The following is a 9,671-nucleotide window of genomic DNA, read 5'->3' as shown; positions in this document are numbered from 1 at the left end:
TTAAATATTTGTACTAGAATCTTTCTTTGGAATATAACTTCTTTAAATATATATATTTCTATATACACATATATGAAAGTACATTTGCATATTACTATATATGTAATTTCTTGAGAAAATATATCAAGGTTCTTGGTTACCCTTAACAGAAAGTAATGTTAACTTAAAGAAGAAAAATAAATTTGTAGAAGAATATTGGGCACAGGAGAGAACTGACATAAAAGATGAGAACCAGGCTCAGCAAGGCATGCTATCCATGGTGCTTTGCTGATGCATCACTTCTGGACACTGCTCATCACTGCTGGCCCCGTTGCCGCTGGCAACTCACTGTTGTGACTGCTGGCAGAGCCTGGGTTACCCACACTGTGAAGAGCCCTATGGTGCCAACAAGGGTAGGTGCCTTTGCTGAATGCAAGTAGGAGTTGGGAGTATCAGTAGTAGCATAAGCAATAGATGGCAAGTTCTTTGAACTCAAGGTACATACCTTGTCCATCTCTCCACCATTTAGACCCTGCCTTGCACTCTATGAATGCTTGTGAATCAAAAACAAAATAAGAGAATGGCAAAAAAAAAAAAAAAAGGAAGAAGAAATGACCTAGCATGACCTGAGGTGACATGGAATGACATAGCATGAAATGCAGGCAACAAGTGACGAGAAGCAAAGTGTTATCACAAAATAGTTTCCATGGGAGAATTTTTGTCTTAACTCTATAGCTCTGGAGTGTCAGACAATGGACAATCATTTACTTCACCTAGGCCTCAATTTTCCCATGGTAAAACAAGCATAACAACTGTCCTGCTCCTGTCGTTGGGTGTTTCAAGACTAGAATAAGTCCTTTAAAAGCGGTAGTGCCATGTTTTATAAGATGGAACTCTGTTGGGTGTAAGTTATTTCCTGCTCAGAAACACAAGTCAGAGATCCTCAAGCAAAGCCCCCCACCTCACTTCCTAATCTCACCCTCGAAAGACACTGCCTGTCTTCAGCTCGTCTACATGCGTGTTGCCTCCAACTTAGCGATGCAGCATTCATGTGTTTGTGACGGTTCTTAGCAAGGTCGATGTGGGTACCATGAAAGAAGAAAAGTAAGAACTGGGACAATTCATAAGAGGTTGTATTTCCCAGTATATCTCAATAAATGTAACTCCTTCATACACGCTACAACACAGACCACAGCTGAGACGTACAGCCTGGTAACCTGACTTCTGCAGGAGTTGAGTATTCAGGGGAAACCTATTGGGCATGCTCATTCAGTTTTGAAGGGCTGCAAAAGGCCTGGACTGGGGCTCCTTGAAGACAGAGAATTTTTCTTATAGGTGGGCATTTTTCTCCCTAGCACCTTAAATAGTCTAGAACATAAATATTTAATAAATGCTGCTGAATTAGCTAATGAATAAAGAATTAATCATGTGAATATATATGGAATGGTATAGTATATTTCCTTAGCCCAAACTGCTAATATGCTGTGTAAGTAAGTGAGCACACAAAAACTGTTGAAGAATGGGCTAGTACCTGAAGGATAAAGAAGAAAACAAAGATTCAAGGAGTTCTCACCCCAACCCTCCCCATATCATCTTCAATCCAGTCTAAAATGCCACCCTGAGCCAACACTATTTCTGTGCATTAAATCACTGCCTGAACACTGATTTAAAAGAAACAATTCCCATGCATCTCACCTCTTCCTGGGGAGAGCCTTAAGCACCGCCTCCTGTCCAGGGTTATAAGAGCAGAAGAATGGAGACTATTTGCAAAAGATAGGAAATTCGTTATGACACCCTACGTTTGTATTACACCTTATAGTTTTTAAAAATAGACTTTATTTTTAGAGCAGTTTTAGGTTCAGAACAAAACTGAGAAGGTGCAGAGATTTCACACATACCCCCTTCCTTCACACGTGCATAGTCTCCCCCATCGCCAGCGTTCCCCACCTGGCTGGCCCGTTTGCTAGAACTGGTGAACCTGCATTTACACATCCCGGTTTCTGTTCGAGTTCACTCTGGGTGGTGTCCATTTTCTGGATTTGGACAAGTGTTTGCTTGTATACATTGAATGTTTACTTGTATATAAATGCATACCTTATATTTTCTAAAATATATTCACTCTACCATTTCTCAACATGCCTCAAAAGTTTATGAGGTCGGTAGGATTTTTATCCTCGTTGAAATATACAGACCCGTGAAGTGACTTATCTGCCATTATGAATAAAAAGACCCTGGACAAGGGCCTGTGTCACCAGGGTGAGGGGTCTTTCAACCCCTGGCAGTCATTATCTGTGACCTTACTGTAGCCATAAAGGGCCCAGGTGAGTCTGCCCTCAGTCACCACAGCAGGTGTGAGACCCTCGGCCAGGGGCCAGTGCTGAGATGCAGGGCTGGAAACATCACCTACAAACAGACCTCACAGTACGTGCTATTTCTGAGTAGCTCTCTTGGGGAAGAAAGTTAAACAAAATGTAATTTTTTTAAAAAAATTCATCAGGTGAGATATTCTGTTACCGCAGAAGGAACTGGGAGAAGAAGGGAAGAGGGGAGACTGACAGAGTGCAAGAATAGAACATTCTAATTTAAAACAATAAAGTGAGAAATTTTCAGGGCTTTTAAGGGGGAGTATTCTTGCTGGAAAAAGAATGTAAATCAGAAAATTCAGAGAGAAACAATGGATGTTGGTGTAGGGACCCCACTGGACAAACTGGTTGGTTTGTATATGTCACGCTAGCAGTGCTGGCCACTCAGGGAACCTTTGGACCCTGGTTTCCCCTTGATTCAAACTTCAGGAAACAGATGACAGGAATAAAGGAGGGAAGAGCCTGTGCACATTATCAGTCCTTCAGCAGAGACAGAATACACGGCCACCTTGTCTTTTGCAGGTTATTAACAATTGGAGTAAGTGAGGAGATGCTCAGGAAACAGACCAATTCAAGCCACTAAGCAATAAGTGCTCTGAAGTAGAGGCAGGAGCAGGGTCTCTGGTAGGGCGTGCCTGCACCCCGAAGGGAGGGGCCACTCTGGTGTCTTCACCTGGAATCTGTGCTCAAATCTGCGTCCTGAGGAAAGAGAGGAATCTTTAGAAAGAGAAAGAGTAGGTAGTGGCTGACCTAGTTTTCAATAATTGTGACAATGGGATTTATCTGTTCTCACATGCACTGATGTGTCAATTAGTTAGTAAAGACCAGTATGACTTCTATAGACTAATATGTTTAACATAGCTTCCAAAATTGGACAGAAACCATGAAAATGTCCTATGAGAAAACGGCAGGGCTGACATGGTTACCTTTCCTAGAAAAACCTCCCCAACAGCTTCCATACCAGGTGAATGAGAGCATGAATTCTTCAGACCTGTCAGGGTCTCAAAAAAATTTCCAAGTTACTGAAAAAGAAAACACATTTAAAATGTAGATTTACATCCACTGTTGTTAACAAGGAACGATGTCACTAAGCGAATATTTCCTCTTGAGATATAAGCTAATAATAACATGAAGACATCACAATTAGTTTCATATTTTAAAAAATTATTTCATTTTTATCTCATGCTTTTAAATTTCTCTTATTTCTATACAATGTTTTGCAGCAGTTATGTGTACATATTGTAAAGAACCAGTAAATATTGGTTCCAGTATTTACCAGTACTGGGAGACGTGCTGGAAAACGCTCTGCTGGAGGCACATGCAACCAGGAAAGCAGAGACCACCGGTTTCCTCTGAAGCAGCGGAAACTCAGAGGGAGGTGGGTCAGCAGGAGCTGAGGTCGGGGAGAGTTTCACAGAATTTGGATTTGAAGGAGGGAGGCATATAGAGAAGGTGTATCCAGATGAAAGAAAAAAGTGTCAACAAAGGCGTAAATAAAAGAATGTTAGACAGCAGAAATGACTGATCTAGAACAAGTACTGAGGATGAATGAAGGCATAACAGTTCAGGTTGGGACTTACCTGCCTCCCAGTAACAGGAAGTCTGCTAGACTTTTACTCCTTCCAGTCTTACTGACACTCTTTCCCTCACCTCTGCCTCCCCGTGCCTCAGCCGTCTTCTCTGTGAACGGCCCTGTGGACATATCCTTCTCTCCAAGCTGACTTTTCCAGGCGCCAGTTGGTTATCTCCTCAAATTTCTATAAACTCTCAGATTTCACAAGTTCAAGAAACTGCTTCAGATTGAAAAAACATCCTCACCAGTCCCCATCTTCGAATAGCCTATGTCTCTGCATTTCAGTCAAGTAGAGGGATCAGTTGAACAAGTACGTACTAGTTGTTCCAAAACCTACATTTTACATCTGTTTAAAGAACTAAAAGCAATTAATCATTCAACAAATATTTATTAAGCTCCCGCCATGCGCCAGGCACTGATAAAGGCACTCAGGATACGTCAGTGGAAAACAAGCACACACTGATCCCTGACGTAGAGAAACAAGGACATCTAAATTTAAGGAAATAAATAAATTATCCTAAAGATAAAATGAAAGGTCAAGTCCACCAGTTAACTGCTTGTAGAGAAAGACTCGTCTGAGCTATTCAGCAGCAGCATCTTTTACTTTACAGGGCAGTATACTTTTTTTGGGGGGAGGGGGATCAAGTCAATCTGGGTTCAAATATCAGCTCCATCACATAAGCTAATCCTTAGGCAAGTTCTCTGAAGTCTCTCTTCTCCTCTGCAAAGTGGGCATAAAAGTACAAAGTTGGGATGTTGCGGGTATCTAGGAAATACTCATAATGTTGACTTCACTGAGAAGGAGTATGTGTGTATATGACATGTAAATAAGTCAAAGTAAAGGATAACTGTGGACGGGGGAGGTGAGGGGAGAAGCCCCACAAAATCATTGCTTCCTCCTCTACGGGAGTTTCTCAACTTTGTCAGAATTCATTATTTCTGGAATCTTGCAATTATTTGTTTTTACTGGGATGATTTTTATATGTCCATCTCTTGAAGGCAGTATCTTGTCCTGTTCCATGTCCCCTTCAGCATTCAAAATAGTGCCAACTACAAATTGAATTCATTGAATTCAGGTGTCATTGAACTCAGGAAATATTTGTTCATTTTGTCCCAGCAAGACATTCTGTATGACGAGAGGAGAGAATTTGGGGGCAGTTTCTGGATTAGCCAGTCTGGGCTATCGTAACAGAATGCCAGAGACTTAACCATGGCCTTTCCTCTGTGCGTGTGCAGAGAGTTCGCTTTCTCCTACAGGAACATCAGTTCCAAAGCATTAGGGCCCACCCCTCGTGATTTTGTTTGGCCCAAAATATCTCCTTAAAGGCTCTGTCTCTGAACACAGCCACATGGGGTTATGGCTTCAAAATATGAATCCAGGGTGGGGGTTGGAGAGGATACAATCCAGTTCATCGTAGGTTTCTTGCTTCATTTTTGTCTACAGAGGGAAATGTTCATTAAACAAGGGATTTGTGGTCTCTGCTCTCATGAAACTCACATCTATCTTTATCTGTCAAGACTTGAAGACAGTACCAGAAATGTAGAGAAAGGCAGAAAATGATGAGGAGCCCCTGATTCCACCAATTTGCAAATTGTGCTTTCATATCGAAGTAAAACCTAGTCTATCCTAACTGATAAAGACAACAACTACAATTTCTGACGCTTCCCCCGTTCTTTCAATCCCCTGAAGGATACAATCTCTTCACCAAGAACACGACAACCCCACACACGTGGTTGTTTAAGCATACGCTGGGACATTTTACAACAGAGAATAGACTCTCATGATCATTTGAAACACATGTGTTTGTATAACTCAGCTGTCTGGATTCAAATTTAAAGTGCTTAAAGTTTCCATGATTGGAGGGCCCATGTTCTAGGCCTGTGCCATGGTAGCCTGGTTCCCACATGCTACTGAGCATTTGAAATGTATATAGTTACTGCAGCCGAGGAACCAAATTTTTAATGTAAATGAATTCAACATTAAAATTACTGTAAAATATCTCAAATATTACTTATCTTGATTGCCTGGAAATGGTAATATTTGGATATATTGCACTAAAATATATTAATAAAAGTATTTCACTTATTTCTTCATAACTTTTTTAGTGTGACTACTAGAAAATTCAAACATATATGTGGCTCACATTGTACTTCTATTGAACAGAGCTGGTTTGGAACTTAATCCTCAGGTTGCAATTCTTTATTCAAATCCTGCTTCTATCACCCAGGCCCATGTAAAACTATGCTGTCCCATCCCTTCAGTTTCTAGAGGAGTAAGTTTTCCCTCTGTGGCCCTAGAAGTGCCACGCTGAGAAGGGGTTGGAAGGAGCACTCCCCTGCTCCCCTGCTTCACTGTCCTAAAGAACGCTCCCTAAGAATCCAGGGACGTGGTTCTCATCCCACGCACTCTTGCAGTCCTGCGCCCCGCCTTTCTCCAGCTCTTCCTCCTGGGAGTGCTGGGGGTGGTTTCCTGTTTCCCTGTATGTCCTTTTCTCAGAAGTACCCATTTGCATGCTGACTCTATGGCTCTGAGACATCACCAAAATCTCCTGAAACACGGAAATACAAAAGACCCCTGTATTTGTTTATGCTTTAATCCTGGGCTTCTTGTGTAACGTGGAGGAGAGAGTGCCTATCAGTTTAGCATTGGGTTTTAGGGAAGGGGAGCATCTATTCTTACTTTCTTAGGAAGAGATTTGACTCAATCTATGTTTTTGATGAGTCTCACAAAATGGGTTTCTCCTGCATATGCTTCCCCTGCTAGAGTGGGTAGTTCGAGAGGTAAAGATTTCTCTTGGTCCACCTTGACATTCAGCGATGTCATTCCAGCATCTGTCCACAGATTTCTCCTGAAGCCCTACAGTCTCTTGCTTTTGACAATGAGTGTTTTTGAAGGCTCTTGGATGGTTTAAAGCCAGGTCACCAGAACAAACTAATAGAATTTAGTTTCTATTGCCAGAGCCTGGGGAGGAGCTAGCGTGATGAAGGCTTGCACTCCTTCCATCACCCGTCTTTGCAGCAGATATGTATCTGGCCTGTGGTGCTCGGTTCCCTTTGGAGCCACCCCTTTAAATGTCAGATAGCTGACCCAGTGTCACATTCTTCAAAGACAGGTAAAACGTCTCCCCACATGGCCTGCCACCTACCAAAAAGGCCCTCTGAAGCTAGTTATCATTTTCAGAGCCTGCAAAGATCAAACAATTCTGCAGTTGCTCAGACAGCCACAGAGAAACTCCACCTGCCCCCCCCCCCCACCTAACTTCCTGACCCCAAAACCCAGAGTCTAATTACTTAGCCAATAGATTTAAGCTTGGGGTTTTGACAGATACAGAAAGCCAGGCTGCAAGAAAGTGGCTTCCAGACAAGGGTAGGGGAGGATGCAAGAGAGGTCCTGTAGGTTTACTTAATCTGCTGGTTCTTCTGATCTACATGCTGCTTTGCATATATTTTCAGTTTGAGTTCCTTCTCCTTCCAACCCTTGAAGTTAATTATTCTCAGGGATGAAAGTCAGGAAGTTGTCCACTTTATGAATTAATCAGCAGGACAAGAACTGAATGCACCTCACATGGTCTCTGTTTCAAACCAGGGGTCTGGGAATACAAGGCTGACGCAGGGCAGGGCTTCAGATCCAAAGAGGCTGCACTGGACTTTAGGCCAAATAAAATGTTGAACGTGAATTAATAAGGGAATGAAATGGATGAATATTTTTATGTTGAGTGATATCACCATGTTTCTGAGCTAAGCTCAAAGATCTGACTTCATACTACTTAAACCACAAAGCTTAGAGGCTAGAGCTACCCAGCATGCCGTGGATTAGTGGGCTAGACTGTCTACGCCTTGATCATCGCATACAAGTGCAAGTTTTCACTCAAATCAAGTGAAACTTGGTTGAAATCAAGGTTGTTTGCTTTTCTGCAGGGGAGTGAAGGAACACAGCTTACTTAACAGTGAGATTTTTATGTGTGTTTTAAGTGCAGTTAGAGGAGTTAACTACTGTGTTTTTGCATATACAAGTAGGTAGCCATTCATATGATATGATTTTAGAATCCAGAGCATACCCTGTACTCATAGCTATTTCCCATTCATGAATCACTGATGCCTGAAATGCCCCACTAAGTAATTTGGCTTAAGGGTAAGAATATCCCTGGAAGGGATAGTACATTAAAGCCCATTAATTATCTATAGTATAGATGATCAACAGTATCTTCTCTACCATACTACAAATGCGTTTTATCAAACTCTTTCTAAGAGCTATTTTGAGAGAAGAAAGAAGAGAGGTTTAAGGTGCTCAGGGAAGTATTGCATTGGCCAAAAAGTCCATGACATTTTTTCCATAAAATAAAAACATATTTTTTATTTTCACCAATAACTTTATTGATTTGGATATTTTGAGTGTGTCAGCTATCTTCCACTATTGACTTCTAGTGGGTAGAGGCGAGGGGTGCTAGTAAATATCTCTCAATGCATAAGTCAGCCCCACAGCAAAGAATTATTTGGCCAAAATATCAATAGTACCAAGAAATTTCTCAGGCCATTTTTGACATTTTCTCAGTCACAGCACCTTGTCCATACACTGCACAAATCTTTTGTGTTTCAGTTGCATTTTTACCTTTCTTGAAATATAATAAAGCATAATATGCAGAAAATGTTGCATATTTTCTTCAGTCTTCACTGTTAAAATGGCTGCACAAAAACTCACCAGTTTTGATACATTTTATTTTAAATGCATGTTGATATGACAGCTGTCACAATAGAATCTAACAAAACTGTTTTGAATGAAGTTGAAGACAACAGTGTGGTGATTGCTGAGGGGAAAGGGTATACAGGGACTAAATGGAATGGCAAAAATACAATAAAGATTAAATTAAAAAGTAAATAGAAGTTTGAAAACAGAAGTTAAACTATGCACTACTAGAACCATCATATGGAAAAAGCGTAATGGACTTTTCTGCCGGTCCAATATGTGAGAGAGTAAAAGTGGAGCTGCAAATCCACCCGCCCCCCACCCCCCTGCACCTCTGGGCCAGCTCAGGGTGGACAGGAGCTGGACAGGCTGGGAGAGAGGGGAGTGAGGGAACTGGGCAGGCAGGGATGGTCCTCAGTTCTGCTTTCTCTTTCCTGCCCAATTGCTCCTCACTTCAGCTTGCTTGTTGCTAGAGTGGAGAGATTAGACCAGGAAAGGTTTTATCTTTGTCACCTGGGGGGGCCGGAGGTGTGGTTTGTGTTTTAACTTCAGCTTCCTTTGCTTCTTGGGTGCAGCTCTTCACAAGAACTAACTTGCTCTGCTTGTGAGAGCTGAGTAGTTTGCTACCTGAGCCCATGTATTTTGGCAGAGAGCGAAAAAAGAAAATGATCTCTTTGAAGCAAAGGTGGGTGAAAGAGAAAGCCACATTAAATAAGCAGCCAATGTTAAATTTGTAAGTTTAAAAATACCCTAGGCCATTTTCTGCTCTTGCACTTTCTTATTTAGTAGTTTGCCCCATTTCCAAGCAGCCCATGTAAAGACATTTCCTTTGGCTCTCTTACACGTGATGAGAGCTTCGATAACAGTTGTCTAAAGGCTCAGGGGCTCTAGAATCCACTGTTAGAAGCTTCAAGACTCTGGCTCCAGCTAGGGAAGAAGATCTGAGTTCAAATATAACAAACAATAATTCATCCTGCCCCACCCACCCAACACACACCCCAATTAAACCAACCTAAACCCACACTTGAGGGGTGTGTCCCCGACTGCTTACTCGAAGATAAGTTGATTTCAT

The 9,671-nt window shown here is 41.8% G+C and overlaps 1 long non-coding RNA gene across 1 annotated transcript; it reads right to left on the bottom strand.

Moving 5' to 3' along the window:
• Positions 1 to 1,865: 1,865 nt before the first annotated feature.
• Positions 1,866 to 4,180, bottom strand: LOC123808780. The gene is made up of 3 exons (XR_006783828.1): positions 3,923 to 4,180; positions 3,269 to 3,364; positions 1,866 to 3,041 (listed from the first exon to the last, which is right to left on the bottom strand). It is a non-coding gene; the product is annotated as an uncharacterized LOC123808780 (long non-coding RNA).
• Positions 4,181 to 9,671: the final 5,491 nt, after the last annotated feature.

Source organism: Phyllostomus hastatus, unplaced genomic scaffold (assembly GCF_019186645.2).
Source record: "Phyllostomus hastatus isolate PE091 unplaced genomic scaffold, TTU_PhHast_1.1 phas_scaffold_501, whole genome shotgun sequence".
Lineage (NCBI taxonomy): Eukaryota > Metazoa > Chordata > Mammalia > Chiroptera > Phyllostomidae > Phyllostomus > Phyllostomus hastatus.
This window is presented reverse-complemented; position numbering and strand designations above follow the sequence as displayed.